Source organism: Parasteatoda tepidariorum, chromosome 2 (genome assembly GCF_982258835.1).
Source record: "Parasteatoda tepidariorum strain Cologne lab strain chromosome 2, Ptep-v5.0, whole genome shotgun sequence".
NCBI classification, from domain to species: domain Eukaryota; kingdom Metazoa; phylum Arthropoda; class Arachnida; order Araneae; family Theridiidae; genus Parasteatoda; species Parasteatoda tepidariorum.
The window spans coordinates 96,122,014-96,139,721 of record NC_141756.1 but is presented as its reverse complement, the minus strand read 5'-3'; the positions used below and the strand labels follow the sequence as shown (position 1 = coordinate 96,139,721).

At 27.6% G+C, this 17,708-nt stretch overlaps 1 long non-coding RNA gene across 1 annotated transcript in view; it reads right to left on the bottom strand.

The window, feature by feature from the left end:
- The window catches only part of LOC147815930 (uncharacterized), a 30,166-nt gene extending 13,921 nt beyond the window's left edge, over window positions 1-16,245 (bottom strand). The window contains exon 1 of the long non-coding RNA XR_015431460.1: window positions 15,975-16,245. This is a non-coding gene — a long non-coding RNA (uncharacterized LOC147815930). The remainder of the gene's footprint in view (window positions 1-15,974) is intronic.
- Between the last annotated feature and the right edge of the window lie 1,463 nt (window positions 16,246-17,708).

Sequence of the window (17,708 nt, the reverse complement as noted above, 5' to 3'; positions counted from 1 at the left end):
CTAAATTTACTATCACTACTAAAACTTTTCAAGGACCGCGGGAACACTGGTTTGGACCCCCTTGACGTCAGGCTAGCCATGGGAGATTTTCCTCTGCATGCAATGCAAATGCGGATTAGTTTCATCAAAAAAGTCCTCCACGAAGACAACTTTCTCCCAATACCTGATCCAGTAGTTCACTTGTTTGGGAATTAAAAGGCTACGGAATTGAACATTGGTAGTTGTTAACCCAAAATTAGGTCTGCTGTTCAACAATGGTTATAAAATAAAATATAACTGCTTTTGAGCTGCGATGGCTCAGGGGAGAGAGCGTTCGCCTTCCAATGAGACGAACCGGGTTCGAATCCCAGTCGATACGAATTCCGCATCCAGCTTGCACCAAACCACAGAGCTGATGTGAAATATCCTCAGTGGTAGACGGATCTTGAGTTAGAGTCCCATTGCCGTCAGGCTAACCGTGGGAGGCCAGTAAAACCAAAACACTAGGACTAAAAGATTAATTATAGGGCAACGGCCCAGGATTAGTACGGGGTATTAACGGGTTAACCCTTATCTCTCGAAGTATTTTATGAGTTACCAACTAAATTAAAAACACTCATTGGCGAATTACATGAATTTTGTAGTTATAAGTTAAGCTTTTAAGAAAAAATTATTTACAGTTAAATCTTATAACTAAGAACACTTAGTTGTTTCTAGTTTTAAGAAGAATCTATTAATGTTCAAAAGAAAATGCCTCATAAAATAAGTTTAAATTGGTCTTTATATTTTTTTTATTGATCATTTCAGAATAAATTTATAATGTCTTTGACAGCACAATAGATAGCAAACTAAACTTAGATTTTTTTATGGTGTCATAAAACATTTTAAGTAAACACAAGTACAAAATTCTCCGAATTCTAAAAGATAAAAAAGAGAGAAAGTAAGCATTATTACTTTCGCCTTCTAAACAATTTTTTAAAAAGAATTTTGGAGAAATCCTGGCGAACGATAAATCGTGAATTTATTCTCAGAATTAAATAACTTTCTATAATCATTTGATTGATTTAAAGTAACAGTTAAGAAATTCACTTTCCTTATTCGAAACAAATAACATTTTGACAAGTATTGTTGAGTTGTTGTTCTTTCTTGCAAACATCAAATTACTATTCGATTTATTTATTTACTATTTTTGTATATTTATTTATTTATTGCAGTTTGTAGACAAATGGAAAATGATTGAATTTTTTCAAATTCTGTTGTTAAAAAGTACATTTAGGTAAAAAAAAAATAATAATAAGTTTTTAAGATTTTTATTATCTATTAGAAGCATACATAGATTTATTTTTTCTTAAAAACTGTTAATTTTTGTTAAATGTAACATAATAAAAATTTCCGAAAAAAATGTACTTTAATTACGGTACTTTATTTACCGCATTTTAAGTACGGTAAAAAATTGTAAGTGAATGCATATTTAGAGATAATAGTTTTATGTTTTAATTACCACTTTAGTTTAAAATTATAACTAGTTTTGTAATTAAATATAATTACCTAAATTAGTAAAACATCTCGGTAGTCAAAATATCGTGTTTTATCCAAACATTGAAAAAAAAATCAGAATTATCATGAAACTTTACTATTTTTATCTGGAGATACAGCGACTATTATATTATATCTCTCAATTTAAAAAAAAAAAAAAAAAAAAAACTCCCTACGTCAGCACTGCCGTAGTTTCAGATAATTTTCTCTGCTTGCTATTTTCACTCTTCTATTACAAAAACTATAGAATGAAAAAAAAAAAAAATTAGCAACACCTTCGCAACAGTTGAATTTACTTCAGTAAGCTCACATTGGCGACTTAATTGAAAATGATAAAGTAGTGTGTCGCAATTGGGTATACTATAGCCTACGTCACAGGTTGTGTTGTTCCTACTAAATTTATCCCATGAACGGCATTTTCTGCGAGCCTAACTTCAAGCCACAAATAAACAAACGAAGTGTTCGATCGTTTAAATAGCTGCTCGCCAGATTTTATTGCATTATAAAGAAAAGTTATTGAAACTAAATACAACTAAATAAACAACAACAACTAAAACAAATAACAACAACTACTAATAACAATAACTAAATAAACAACTAAATTCCATTCGTTTAGCATTGCGTCATATGTTGTTCCTACTAAATCGAAGTAGTTGTGTTTTTTTTCATATTATACCCAATTGTTTAAAGATTTTAATAATAACGGATATTTTATTCTTGCCGTATAAAGATTAGATTGAAATGACTTTGTTGCCAGTTTAATCACTTATCCATCTTCGTGTTTATAAGTATTAATAAAGAAATAATTTTTACTGTCACTTTTTTTTTTTTAGAATGTAAAAGTGGTATTTTGAAGTACTGTCCATAAATAAAGGGTTCATTTAGCCATGAAGGACACAGAGAAGAACTTGAGAATTCATTTATTAACAGTTTAAATAAATATCGTAATAAAAATACAGTCAAACCCCGCTATAGTGAACATGGTTTATAGTGAACTCCCGGATATAGTGAACGAAATGTTCGCTCCCGTGCCTTGCTATACACATATAATATTATTTTTTGGGGATATAGTGAAACAAAAGAAGAGAGGAAATTGGTTATTATTAGAGCCCGGATTTTGATGACCTAAAAAATCTCAATTAATGCCGTTAAAAAGTGCAAAAAATGCCCTTAAAAAGTGCGAAAAATGTCCTTAAAAATGCGAAAATGGCGCTAAAAGTGCCTTATGACATGACTTAAATAATGTAAAAATATTAAACTGAAACAATGTTTTACTCTTTAAAATTATTATAAGTCATTTCAAAAAATATAAAGCAATGCAATACTTGTTCTACGTTCATTAAAGTTTGAAAAATATGTTTTATATCCTAAAATAACAAAAAAAAAGGAAAATATATTGACTCCAAAACATTTTCATTTTGTATAAAAACTTTGATGAATATAACAACTTCCATCTCATAATATTACTAAATATCAGAATTACGTTGGATTATTAAATTTTTTTTTGATATTTTGAAATTTAAACAAGCGTTTCTTGTCTGAAAGTAAATTTTTATACCTGGAGAAGCTTCTTTCAACATTACTGATGTTATTGGTGCCTACTTGAAAAAGACTGTCACACTTACTGACAATTATTCTTCAATTTGAAAAGATGTTGCTTCACCTGTTAATATCCCAGAGATTTTCTTCATTGTTTGGGAGCCAGTGTAATAATAAAAAATTATGACAAAATAATTTAAATTTGAAAAAATTTAAAAAATGCTTTAAAATGCAAAATACGCCGAAAATTTTAAAGAAAAATGCCTTATAAATCTAAAAAAATGCCGTCAAGGACAAAAAATGCCCAAAAATGCAAAAGTCATCAAAATCCGGGCCTTAGTTATTATGAACTTTTTTCTGTCTTCAATAGATTTTTTTTCTTCATTTTTTGATCATTTTGAAATTTCTACATAAAATACATATTCTATATTGATTTTTAAAAATCAATAATAATTTTAAAAATCAATTGATGGTTTTAAAAATCAATAAAATATATTGATTTTTAAAACCATCTATTGAGGGGAATGCAGCCATAAGCACTTTTTCTTGTTTGCTTATTCTTCCTCAGTTTCCCTCCCTAATTTTTCGTACGCAAGACGAAGAATAATAAAAAATAAAAGTTAACACGTTTTTTGTTACTACATATTGTTTAATAATTTTTGTATTTATTTTTATTGGTCATTTATTTTAATAATGTGTAATAAAAGGGAGCAGTTCGGAAAAATTAGTTAAAATTATTTGTAGTACGGATATAGCGAACTCCCGGTTATAGTGAACCCAAATTTCGGTCCCTTGAAGGTACACTATAACGGGGTTTGACTGTAAGTAAACATAATAACTGCTTTAAGACATTTTTATTTAATAATTTTTATGTGTTATTATTATTTATTTTCATTTATTAATGTATTTTATTTTTTATTTCAAGTACATGAATTGTCGGCTGCTGAATTTCGTTGGCTACCCCTTTAGTGATAAAAATCCTCTACTGATGAAGGTATGTTGAAAATTAATCAGTTCTTCTTTAAATAAGCAAAGGTAATCGCCAAATAAAAATAAGAATTCAAAAAACGCTAAGAAATATTAAATTTAATCAAAAAGAAGGTAGTAGAATTTAATGCCACACCTACTGATGGTAGTAGAATTTAATGCCACACCTACACTTTTTAGTGTGACTCGCCAATTTTGAAATAAACTAGTGGGATGCATGCCTTATGAGGAACAATTTTAGGGGGCAACATTCGTTTCGGCCCATAGAAGGTCCTGTGAGAGATAAAAAATAATTCAATATATGGAAAAATCGGTATTTCATTGCTTCAATGCAGACTATTAGTTATTGTAATTGTCTCATAATCCAATTAATTGGATAATTAATTATTTTTTTAATTAATAAATTAATCAGAAATTATTAATTAATTAATTGATTTGCAATTACATACTCCAATTAATTTGGAAAGTTTTTTGAAAAAAAAAGTTAAAAAAATTTGATGTCAATTTTTTTTTAAAATTAACCTAACAAGTTTTTCTGAAAAACTGCAGATACATAAAATTTTCAAAATCAATTTTAACAATAAATATGCATTATATAGTACGTGAAAGTAATTAATTATCCAATTAATTACAAATTAATTGGAGTATGAGATAATTACAATAACTAATAGTCTGCATTGAAGTAATAAAATACTGATTTTTCCATATATTGAATTATTTTTTATCTCTCATAGGACCTTCTATGGGCCGAAACGAATGTTGCCCCCTAAAATTATTCCTCATAAGGCATACCTCCCACTAGTTTATTTCAAAATTGGCGAGTCACACTTCCCTAGTTTTCCTTGTAAGTCATATTTATACGCTATTAAAATGAACTGATCTGATTAAATTGTACAATAAACTATAAATCTTCGGGGGAAAAAAGAAATGTCATTAATTGTGTAATTATCTAGTGAAATTGAAGAAAATTTGACCTATCGGAAAACAACACGAAAGAACAAAAAAAAGTTCAACCGTGGAGAAAGTAGGGTTTTTATCACAACATTAGATCAAACCCTCCACAGAACATAAGATTCAAACAAAAATAATTTGTTATTTCTAAATATATCAATAAATTGTTAGTAATTAGCTAATTTTTCAAAAATGCTTTAAAAGCAAACACAAATTCCCGCGACATACTTAGGTATATTTTAAGAAAGACTTAACATGCTTATGTGTCTTTTTAGTTGCGAAAGGGAAAATAATACATAACACTAAAAAATTATAGAAAAAAATTAGTTTTGACAATTATTTTAAAAAAAAACGACAACAAATAATTCTTTAATATTGAAATACGAAATATTCGAAAGCATGTAAATAAATATAAAAAAATCAATTGCTGATATTTTTCTACTAAATGGCGAAAGGGAAAATAATACACAACACTAAAAAATGAGAGAAAAAAATTAGTTTTGTTAATTAATTTTTAAAAAATGAACAAGAAATAATTCTTTAATATTGAAATAAGAAATATTCGAAAGCATGCAAATAAACAAAAAAAACAATAACTGATATTTTTCTACAAAATCGATAGGAAAACTAATACACAGCAAAAAAAATGAGAAAAAAATTAGTTTTGTTAATTAATTTAAAAAAATGAACAAGAAATAATTCTTCAATATTGAAATAAGAAATATTCGAAAGCATGCAAATAAATATAAAAAAATCAATTGCTGATATTTTTCTACAAAATAACAAGGAAAAACGAATTATACTTACTTGAAATATTAAACTCAAAACAAATGTCAAGACTAAATCCCATAATATCCTATTATATAATAAACATCAGAGGTATTACATCAGTTAATCACAATTCTTCCTTTTTCCTGAACACTTATTATTCTTTAGTTACCACCCGTCAATCAAAACAAAATAAAGAACAAATCAAAGAAACAACATAGTAGAACACCGCACCTGCAACCCCAATTTTGGATCGACTGCCAGGGAAAAGTTCTTCATTATTCCTCCTTTTTCCCCTTCTAAATTCTCTCTAACTCTTTTTTGTTCTTCACTTCATTTCTTTTTAATAATGTTTCTTCTGCTCTTCATGCGTTCCTGGAAGTCATTGTAGCGAAACATCCTGATTCCTTAAGTGGGTCAAGGCCATATCCGTTCACTAACCTTTTTCTACTCAGCTCAGACATTACGAACCCCTTTTTTATTATTTATTATATTGTAATATTATTTGTTTATTTTTTTTAAAAAAATAATAAAAAAAATTATTCGCGCCATTGTGTTTCAATTCGGTAAACTTCTTTCATGTTCAGAATGAGAGCGGATTTGAGAATGAATGTGAGGGAAGAGGGGGGGGGGAGTTTTTAATCGGCGGACAGAATGTTAAGCGTAGGTTAAGAATTCTTGCGTTGCCATTGGCCTAAGAACAAATTTAAACACGTCATTTTTAAAATATGAACATCATTGATGTCTGCGTTCATTCGACTGTGGCCATTTTTTCCTAATGACTCAACAAAAAAGAATTTAAAAAAAAAAAGAAAATTACAGCATTTTGATTTCAATCAATAGTGCCTCCCATGCCGTGTGTGGTCAATAAAGTATATTCTAATTTCGAAGAAAACTTAAAATGACCATCATATTTAAATTTTGGTTTGAATTTTGAATTTTTTTTCCCGATGAGTCAACAAGAAAAATTAAAAAAGAAAACTATAACTGTCAGTTAATAATGCAGTCAGAGCACATTTTTCTGGGAGGGGTTTTAATATTAAGGGTTTAAATTTTCATAAATATTCAGTATGATAATTTAAATAGGAATTTTTTTTAATTAAGAAACTACTTTTATATTTAATTATTGAATAATATCAATAAACTAATTATTAATATATAACATCAATCGTTTTAATATTCTAATAGTATTTTAGTTATTAAAATGCAATAAAGTTAATAATGACGGAAATTTAAAAAAAAAAAATCATTGCTAAATACATTGTTAATGAAACTTTCGACTACTTTCCGGATAGCTAGAGCATTAAAACTTTAACTGGTGAATCCCATATCGTATGTGCTATCAATATAGTATTAGATAGTTAAATTTGAAGAAAAAATAAATTTTGAGCTTTTCTTAATAATTCTAAACTCGATGACAGTTTTGGCTAGACAACAGTCAGTTGCGCCCCTCAAAACGTGTATTGCCTTCAATTTAATATTGGGTTGTTCTTAAAGTACATGCAAATTTTTAAAAGAAATTAAAGCATCGAACATATTTAAATTCTTGATAACATTTATTAAATTATATAGGAAACATCCTCAAATTTACACTATCTTTCAAGACACTTTAACACTCATATTACTTTTAAGCTTCTGAACCTTCCGATGAAGAAGGTTCTAATGGCTTTAGAATCTAGTCTAGAGCCATTAGAATCTCTCAAGCCTTTCGGCGAAAAATTGTTCTGCTTAAACCTATGTAGATCATGAAATAGTGGGAAATCTAAGAACATCAAGTCTGCTGATTATGGTGAATGGAGTAGAAAATCATGGCTACCAATCTCTTAGAACTTTTAACTAGTTGTGGAATTATCAAGTGCCAAGTAGGCTGTGCATTTCTTAATGAAACATGCAGCCATGCCTCTGTTTTTGAATATTTGTTTAATCGATGTCTTTAAATCAGCTAAATGTTTTTCCGAATTCTGTTCTTTTAGAAGCATGCTATTTGCCTTAAAAAATTCTGATTTGTTTATAACTGTCGATCTATCACGATCACAATCTATCATCTACTACACCATCTATTGTTCTATCCTACACCCTCAGCACGAATCAGCCATCCGATATTTAATCTTATACAGATGGGAGCATTATCTATAAAAAAAATAAACGAAAAAATAAATAATAAATCATGAACAGAAATAAATAGTTTTTACTATAGTAAGCATAGTAAAAAATGACGCAAGGAAGCAGGGAAGCCACAGGCGACTAAAAATGTAAAAAGTGGTAGAAACAAAATTCCTTTTTGTTTATTTATTATCTCTAATTAATCAGTCTTAACTACCATCATGACTTTCATTTCAATTTATTCATACATAAAATAAATCAGTCATATCAAACATCATATATAAAACAATGATCAGTTTAAGAACTAGTATAATTTGTTAAATTATTGGCGTGTCAAAATATCATTGTTTCACCCAAAAATTGAAGCAAAATGTCACAATTTTCTTGCTTCTTATTTTGTTTATATATGAAATTGAGGCTACTGGGAATATATACACCTCTTTTTACCGGAAAAGCAAATAAAAACCTTGAAACGTTTTTCACTTTTAAGAATTTCATATTCTATTTTATTATAAGCCAATTTATTAATAGCATGTATTTAAAAGTTATATGCTTGTAAAGCAAAATTCTGTGACAATAATTATTAGTTTTGACAATTTGGGTGAACTATCATTTTGATAAACAATTTGGATCTATACTAATCATATAAAATTAATCATTTTTAATTTCATTGAGAGTGTAAAAAAATCAAAAAGAAAAGAAAAACGAATAAGTAAAGAAAAATATTGTGGAAATAAAATTAAATAAAAATGTGTTAAATAAAAAAATTATTAAAAAATGACAATATTTTGTTTATTTTTTTAGTTAACAAAAAAATGAAAAAAATTTTAAAAAAAAAGGGGGGATAAAAAAACAGAACAGAAGAACAGAATAAAAAAAATGTCCCGATAATCTGGCAATGTAAAATATAAAATGAGCACGCTCAGTAGAATAAGAAAAAAAAAATTCAAATATAATATGACACCTGTAAAAATTTAAAAAAATTCGAATGTTTTGATTTAATTTTAGTGACGGCTCTCAAATTTGAAATGAAAGACAGCAAAAAGAATTCTGATATTCCATTTCATTTTTCGGCAATGTGAAATAATAATTTCCAGAAGTAATTTAAAATGCGAAATTAAGAAACATAGGAGATATTTTGTTTTTTACTTTATATATAATGAGACTTCTATTTAACGAAAAATAAAAAGAGGGAGGCTAAATAAAATAATCCAATTTTTTTTATATTTTTTAGGTAATGTGGCCACTTAAAAAATTTAAAATAAAAGGGGTAAGTAAAATTAACAAAAAAATAGTTAAGGAAACGATGGAAAGGTATGTAGGGTTGATCTCTTTCTTCGCCGATCCTGAACTTGGTAATGAATATGTGGGTCGATCGTCTTCTATGAGAATGAAATAACAAAAGGAGTTTTTATCTTGGCAGGTCGTCTACTCCGGAGTCCACGGGCCATCGTGGTCCGGTTAAAGACGATCTCTTTTTTTTTTTTCCTCCGCGATTTACCTCCGCATACCATTCCAACATCCGCCTCTGGCTTTAAGTCTCCGCTCTCCGCGTTCTTGCGCGCGTGCGCATTCATGGGAAAAAGAACAACTCTCTTTGTCGGTCTCGTTGCCATTTTTTTTTCATAAAAAAATTTGAGAATTGAAAAAAATATATCTATATAACTCTGGAGGCATTTTTTTTTTCAATGTAAAAAAATGAATAGGAATATGATTAAATATTTCAAGGAGTCATAAGATTAACCATTGACAAAAAAAGAAAAAAAAAGAATAAGTTATGAAATTCTTAAAATAATTGTGTCGATAGAATTGGGTTTGAAGTATTTTTTTCTATTTTATTTATTACCTTGCCCAAGTGATAAATAATTTAGAAGAAATGAACGATGTACTCAATTCGCATTTTACAATCCAGCCCAATGCTAACTCCGAAAACAGGAGAAATATAATAAAAACAAACTTTAGTGTCAGATATTTTTTGCGTCATGAGAAGAAAACTACGAAGCGAATTGAGAATGCTTGGCCTGCAAAAGGTTGTTTTGCTGATGAAGAAGAAGTATTGCGTTATTTACTGTTCATGCAAACAAATCAATCATGCGATAAAGTTTTTAAATGATGAATTAAACAAATTTTGCTTAACCAGCAGTTTTACTGGAAATTTCTTATCAAATATTTAAAATAGTAGTAAAATTTGTGCCTTTAACTTTTCATTTAAACTAATTTAGACTATCACAATATTCAAATATACGTATAAAAAATGATTAGCAACTGCATGTTTGTAAACGTTGGCGAAATTTTTAAACCGCCAGTTTACTTAATTGACAATCACTTAAAATGATTTGGAGAGCTGGAACTTCCGGGTTGATAGTTCTGTTACCTTAATTCTTATCTCACAATCACTTAAAATATTATTTAAAAAAAAAATTAGAACTGTCACGTTGATAAGTATGCAATGGGCAATAACCTCGGCGCCTTATCAAAATTTAAAAAAAAAATCGGTTCAATTTATGTTTAAGAGATAAAATATCCATGCTTTTGATTTCATTCTACATTCAAACAGCATGTTTGACAATTTAAGAATTAATATAATTATTTAAATCATCAACTAGCCCTGGTAGTTATAACAGCCTTACTTCATACAAAAATTGATGAAAAATGTAATAATTCTTATACAACTTTTTTTTTTTTTTTAATAAGGAGTTCGTCCGCTACTTTAAGGACAAAATTATTTTGACCATTACCATAAATAAGTAATTCAAAGATATAAGCATATAATAATGCTTTAAATTGCATTTTTCAGAGAATTAACCTGCATTTGCCTAACGTAGAGAGGAAAGCCACAAAAACCTCCCACGGTTAACCCGACGGCAGGAACATTCAAACCCATGTTCCCTGAACACTATCCCATTACTTTTCAGTCATACAGGTATGCTGAAAAGCGTAGAAATATTTTTTTTAACTCTTTTCGATTCAGCAAAACACAGGAATATTAATTACAATTAACACAGGCACAGCATATTAGCTACTGCGATCGTAGCCCAAGAAAACAGACACACTTTAACTCTATGCTCTTTTGCACATAGTCGTTGCTAAAATCCGACTGATCTTTAGAAACAAGTAGTCTTACATTTTTAGTAGTTAGCAATATTTTTGAAGGCCAGGCTTGTAACACTGCACCGGAAAGGGTTAAGGAGATTAAAATTTTCAAAAGTGGCCACACTATAAAAGGGTTATTTTATCAATAGTATTATAAATATACCCTGATATGAATATATGGGTACAAAAAGATAATGCAAATTTCGTCTAAAAAAGAATGCGTACTAATAAATGCAAAATCCACCTTGGAACTCACCTGAACATTTTTGACACTTAATTGCAAGTTTAAAAAATGAAATACCTAAAAGAAAAAAACGAAATGCAAACTTTTAACCTTTATTTTTCGACATACTTTTTTTACCGCGATACAGTGCCTCGACAAAAAATTTTTTTGAAACTAGTTATTTAATAATTTATACGATATTAATTTTATAAATGTCGACCCGCAAAATAATTTTATAAAATATTTGTCCTATCTAAATTTAAATGTTTTTAAGTTGCTATCAGTTAACAGTGAGTAAGAATTTGTCGGTTCTTTTAAATAAATGTTCATATCATTGTAAGACCTAACACGCACGATTATGCGGGTAACATTTAAACCAAGATGTGCATAGTTGTAATATCTTTATTTCCAAAAGTTTAAACTTAGTAAATTTTTTTTAAATTTAAAGCATGGGTGCACAATTTTTTTGAGTGAAGGGCCACTTTCACAGCATTAATGAAGGGCCGCATGCATTTTTAGTCATGTTAGCCGCAAATATATTTTTTGTTTAAACATTAGTGTTCTAAGCACTAAAGATTTTTATCAGTGCTTAGTAACATATTTTCAGAAAATTAAATACTTTTAATTATTTAAAACTAAAAAAAACTGATACTTTTTTTAAAAACTTTTTCCATTTTTCACAATAATTAATTTATCATATATAAATATTGGCGGGGGGGGGGATATAAATTTTAACCAAAAAGAAGCTTACAGAATGAAATGCAAAAAATTATACGCATTTTATAGAGTAATATAAATTTGAATTAAATATTTCAATTAAAGAAAATTTATTATTCTTAAACAAAAACCACATTAAAATAAATATTTTTATTGCGTTCAGAAGCTCCCGCGGGTCGCACATCAACAGTCAGCGGGCCGCATGTGTCCCTTGGGCAGCAGGTTGCGCATCCCTAATTTAAAGGCTACCATTTTAATATTAAAAATGTCCATTACAAATTTAAAATTAAGCCTTAAATTTCATAATGTTCAAGTGCTTTCGGATTGTGCTAAAATCTTAGATTAATGCTCATAACAAAATGCGAAATCGGTCGAAGAGTTTCTGAGAAATCAAATTTTAAAAATGCCGCATTTTTGGGAGTGGTGAGAAAAAGACAATAATACGTTGCAGTTTATGAGGCGATATGTTAAGGTCATATGCTTTCTGCCTTAGGTGTTATTTTCAAAGGAACAGACTGAATGTATATAAATCTATCGGCCGCTCTTGACGACCCCTGACTTATATATATGAAATTAATGATATTATTTTGTTGACACTTTTTTACTTTTCAGCTTAACTTTAGTAAAAAAAGAAAAAAAAATCGTTTTTTTAATTAATTAATAATGCCTGATCATGCTGATTAATGATGCCGTTTATTTAATTAATTAATTATGCCGTTTTTTAATTATGCCTGAAATAATTAAAAAAACTCGTTTTTTTAATTAATTCAGGCATAAAAAGACAAAAAACATCAAACGAATCACTATAAAGGAAGGCTGATTGTTAGAGGAAACAGAGTGGAGTTAACCGCTCCCGAAAATTTCAGTGACCTTTTATTCCAAATTTGGGGGTTTCTGACCTACTTCAAAGATAAAATTTCTCGAGGAATTCTGAAAATTCGATTAGTGGTAAAATAATTTATTATTTTTTTTTATTTATTTAGCATTAGAAATTCATTTGTTTTAAACAGTGTTTTTTATTTTATTCATTATTATTATTTTTTTTAAACTTAAATTTTTTTGATAGCATCAAATATTTATCTGCTAATATGCATACTTTTTCAAATTCGTTTTTGTCAAGTATTCTGAAAATATATATTACGAGCAGTCAGTACAGAACACCTTTCCTCTTAAACTAAGAGCCTTCAAATAAAATATTTTCGTAAAACGGAGCAAGTTGGCATCTCGCCACTTTTTTTTTTTTTTTTTTACTTACTTAGTCATATTTGCCAATATATATTTGCAAAGTAAAGGATTCAGATGTTAAAGGATATATATTCAATTCAGATATTAAAGGATATATATTCAATTCAGATGTTAATTCCTAAAATTGAATTATAACTTTTAAAATTCCTTAAAGCCTTCATAAAACATTTCTCAGCAGTTTTTAAATTTTTGCCACCCTGTTACAGATATTAATTAGAGTATTTATCCTTCACGATGAAGAATGCCTGTTTTATTCTTCAAAATAAATCAATAAATGAATTGATTAAACTAAAAGTTATCTTCTTTGAAGAAAATATGCCAGCAAGCGAGGATACTAAGCATTAGCGTGGTTAACAGGATTGTAAAATATATTGTACAAAATTCACACAATTCAAGATAACATAAAAAGAAGTGGCAAGTTCTATATTGACATCAGAAAAAAATATTATTTTTATTTTTTTATTAATACATTTCATTGGTTTCAAAATGTCGCTCTCCATATTTAACACTTACTAAAATATATATTTTGAAATAATACACCAGCCGTCCCAAATTAGTAGCAATATTGAGGCCGAAAATTTTGTCCAGAACTAAAAACTAACTTTCAATTAAAAATATAACCGTAAAAGTGATGGAAAATGTACAGAAGTAAACAAGTATATGACACAAAATTATGGATTAATGTGTGTTAACTCCTAAAATCTTTTTAGTGATACTAAAAGACTCTATTTAGAAACCTAAAAAGATAAAAAACTTTAAAAGAAAAAAAAAATTCTTTGTGATGACGTCATAGTGGATCATTCTTATGTCTTATTCACTCACGATATAATCAGTGTGGTTGAAAAAATTTAAAAATAAGATTATACATCGACTTTAAAGAGCAACTTGAAAAAATAATTGAAAATAAATAAAAGCTGGTCAATCTAATACACTTCTAATTCTTGCAAAATAACAGTATTCCAATTTAAGTACGAAAAGGATTTCACTCAAATATTAGTGAGATATTAGTTTAAATTCGTGCTTTATTTTTCGATATACTATTACTCCCTCCGTACCAAATTAGTTATTATATTTAGGTCGAAAATTTTGTCCCAAATTCGTAGCTACATTTTAAGTAGGTGGAGTCACAAATAACTTCCGATGCAGTTTAGTAGCAGATAGACACCAGTAATGAATTCTCGATTCTTTAGCTAGCGATCCTTATAAAATGGGGCGTGGCTTATGAGAGTCCTGGATTTTTAAACCAATTCGGTACTGGTTTAAGGGGGAAGAAAGGAGGGAACTTTAATTAATAGCATAGCACCCTGAAATGTCTTTAAAAATATTCAAACGAAATTTGTATCAATAATGTGTACAAAATTATTCGAAAGTGGCAACTAATTTAAGACAGAGGGAGTAAGTTTTAATTTACCATGTTGCTGATAAGAGCAATTTGTTTTCTTTAAAATAATGAATCACACTCATTATGTTTATGAATGACTGCATGAACTCATGTTTTATTTTAGATGAGTGATGCAGCAAAACATTCTAATATTTACCTCATATGAGCCTATCGTTCTTTTAACCGTATACCAGTTGAGTTTTATTTCTGTTATAATGGAAAAAGCACATTCATGAAAAAAGTTGTAAAATATTTGTGATTAAATTAAGCGAATATTTCATTTATTTAGCTGTTAATTGGGAGATTAAAAATATTACAATGTTCCGATATCAGAACCAAACCTATAATTTAGTATTAAAATAAAGGCAGTAGAGATAAGCATGTGTTGCCTATCCAAGATAAATGCTAAAAGTGGAATAAATAATTTACCAGTCTTTTTCTTTGTAATATATAGACAGGTTCCAAAAAAAAAAAGAAAAAAATAATAGTTTTATTATACGGCTTTATTTTGAAGAAACAAAATAGTTCTGCCTACCATAATATATTTAGATTGTTAACATTTATAATTAAATATAATGTCAAAGCAGAATATTGTTTAAAATTAAAGTTGTAGGTAACAGAAAAATTTTTTCACTGGGAATTTCAAGTCTTTACACTTCTACTTCTGTCGTATAGATTTGTTTTATACATAGAACAGTTTTGGTCTAATAAACAAATAGTCTAATAAACAAACTATTGTCTCCAACTTCTTAAAATATTAGAAAAAGCTTTAGCATATTTATTTTATAATGGCAATTAAATCAGGAAAATAAAACATTGGTTTCGCTCTTACTAAATAACGATTCGGACAAAAATCACACTATTTGAGAATTTCAAAAAAAAATTTATAGCTCCTTTTTACGTTACTAAACAATACGCCTGATAAAATTTTTTGATTGTATTTAAAAAAAGGTTAAAAAGAATAATGCGAGTTATAATTTGGAAGAAAAAATATTTTGTTCGGTCTATCAATCAAAGATTTATAATTATCAACATTATATACAACAAAGTAACATATTTACTAAATTTACTTCATTTCAAAATTTTTTTTATTTATTTTGGTATAATTTATTTTTTATATTTACTTCAACTTTAGAATGCCGAATGATAAAGATTTAAGAATTAAATTTATTTCAAAGTAAGTTGCCAGTGTTTTGGATTTGCAAATAAAATTATATGAATGTGCGCTAAAATGAATCAGCTAAAAAAAAAAGGCGTGTCAAGTTTAAATTTTTTTTTTATATAAAAGCTTTTAAATTTTTTTAAAAAAAGGAGAATAATAATTGAATTTTATTCTTAAAAGATGTTAAACTGAACGATTTTTTATATACAATACGATAAAGCAATCGAGGAATAAGCTTTGAAATGAAGCAAACGATAAATAAAAGAAAGAACAAAAAAGAATAAACTTACCAAAAGAATTGCGTAACTGTAGCGAGGTGAAAAACTTTCTTCAGATGATTATGGAAAAAATAGATGGGGGGTGAAAACTTTCGAACACAGGAGGTTCTTAAAAAAAATAGTTATAATCTCTAAGGAAAATCTCGAAAAGGGAACTTGTCATCCTTGAACGTCCTTGTAGCGGGTGAATCCTTCCCTTCCTAGTTTAATCATGTGTTCGTTAAACCACCAGATGAACGAATTGGCTCGTTCGACTGGCGACTCTTTGTCTAGTGAGGATATCGTCTGCTACTAAAAAAGATCTACTCCATATCTAAATCTTCTGCTTGCACCATATTGGCGCCTTAAGGGTTGCATTATTTGGCAATTTATTGCTTTAGTTTAAAGTCGATAAAAAAGAAATTAAAACTTCGTAATCCTTTGTTTGAAACTATGTATCTTTTCGGAAATATAAACAAATGACGTATCAATATTGAAACATCTTTTCTTTTATTCTTGCACTTTTGAAGCTTTATCGTTTTATGTTTGTTAAATGAATTTGAATGTTATTCATAAAAATATTTATTCATTCTAATTCCTCTACTTATTCTGTTTTTTTTTTTTTTTGTTTTTTATTGCATTTCATTAAACTGAAACTTTTCAGAAGGAAAGTACTAAAAAAAATTTTTTCTACTTTTAGTAAAAAAAAATATTAAATTCATTTTTAATTTAAATTGCTGCTAAGTATGCTTAGAAATTTAATTTCTAATAAACAATTAATTCTAATTTTAGAAAGAAATGTCTAATTTTTTAAAGAAAAATATAACTTCTTAAAAGAATTTAAAAACTTGAATTTTGTAAAACTGAGAGTACTTTAAAATGTTTAAAAAATTTATAAAAAATATTAAACGTTTTTAAGAAAAAATTAAAAAAGTGAATTTTTTCTTTTTTTCGAAACGCGGTTTAGATAAACAAATAACTATTCTAACGAGGAAAGAACAAAAATGTTATTGAAACTTTTTTGTTAACAACCAAAATGCTTTTTTTTTAGCATTAAGATCTTTTTTTAAATTAGTAATTTAAAAAAAAAAATTAATTACTTAAAGAGAAAAAATAGGGGAATGATTCTAATTTCTAAAAATATCTTGACTTTAAAAAAACAGAACTTTTTTGAAAAAATTAAAAACTTGAAATGTGTAAAAATGTTTAAAAAGTTTTATAAAAAAAAAATTTTAAAACCATGTAAAAATTTGAAATTTTTTTCATGTTAACGTTGAGGCTCAGAAATAATCATTCTAGAAAAGAAAAAGTAAAAACGTTATGAAAACCTTTTTGTTAACAACCAAAATGGTTTATTCTTTTAAATATTAATTTTTTTTTAATTAAGATGTTCTTAATAGCTTAAAGAAATTGAATTTTCATTGAAAAAGAATGAGTTACACAGAGAGAGAAAAAAAGAGACAGAAAAAATATTTTTAAAAAGTTTAAAATCTTATTTTTAAAATTGTTTGTGAAGGTGTGGGCATTCAAATATGCTTAAGCTTCATAAAATATATTTATAAACTAAATTTTTTAAAGAAATTTAAAAAAAAGTTTAAACACACGTTAAGAATCACATATAATTAAGTAAAAACTTTATCAAAACAGAATTCGTGAAAGCAAAGTTATAAACATCATCATTGAGTTTTCAGGGGAAATTATGAAATGAAGGGAGATCATTTAAAACCCATTCTAATTCCATCCGTGTATAAGCTATCTGCTTTGATG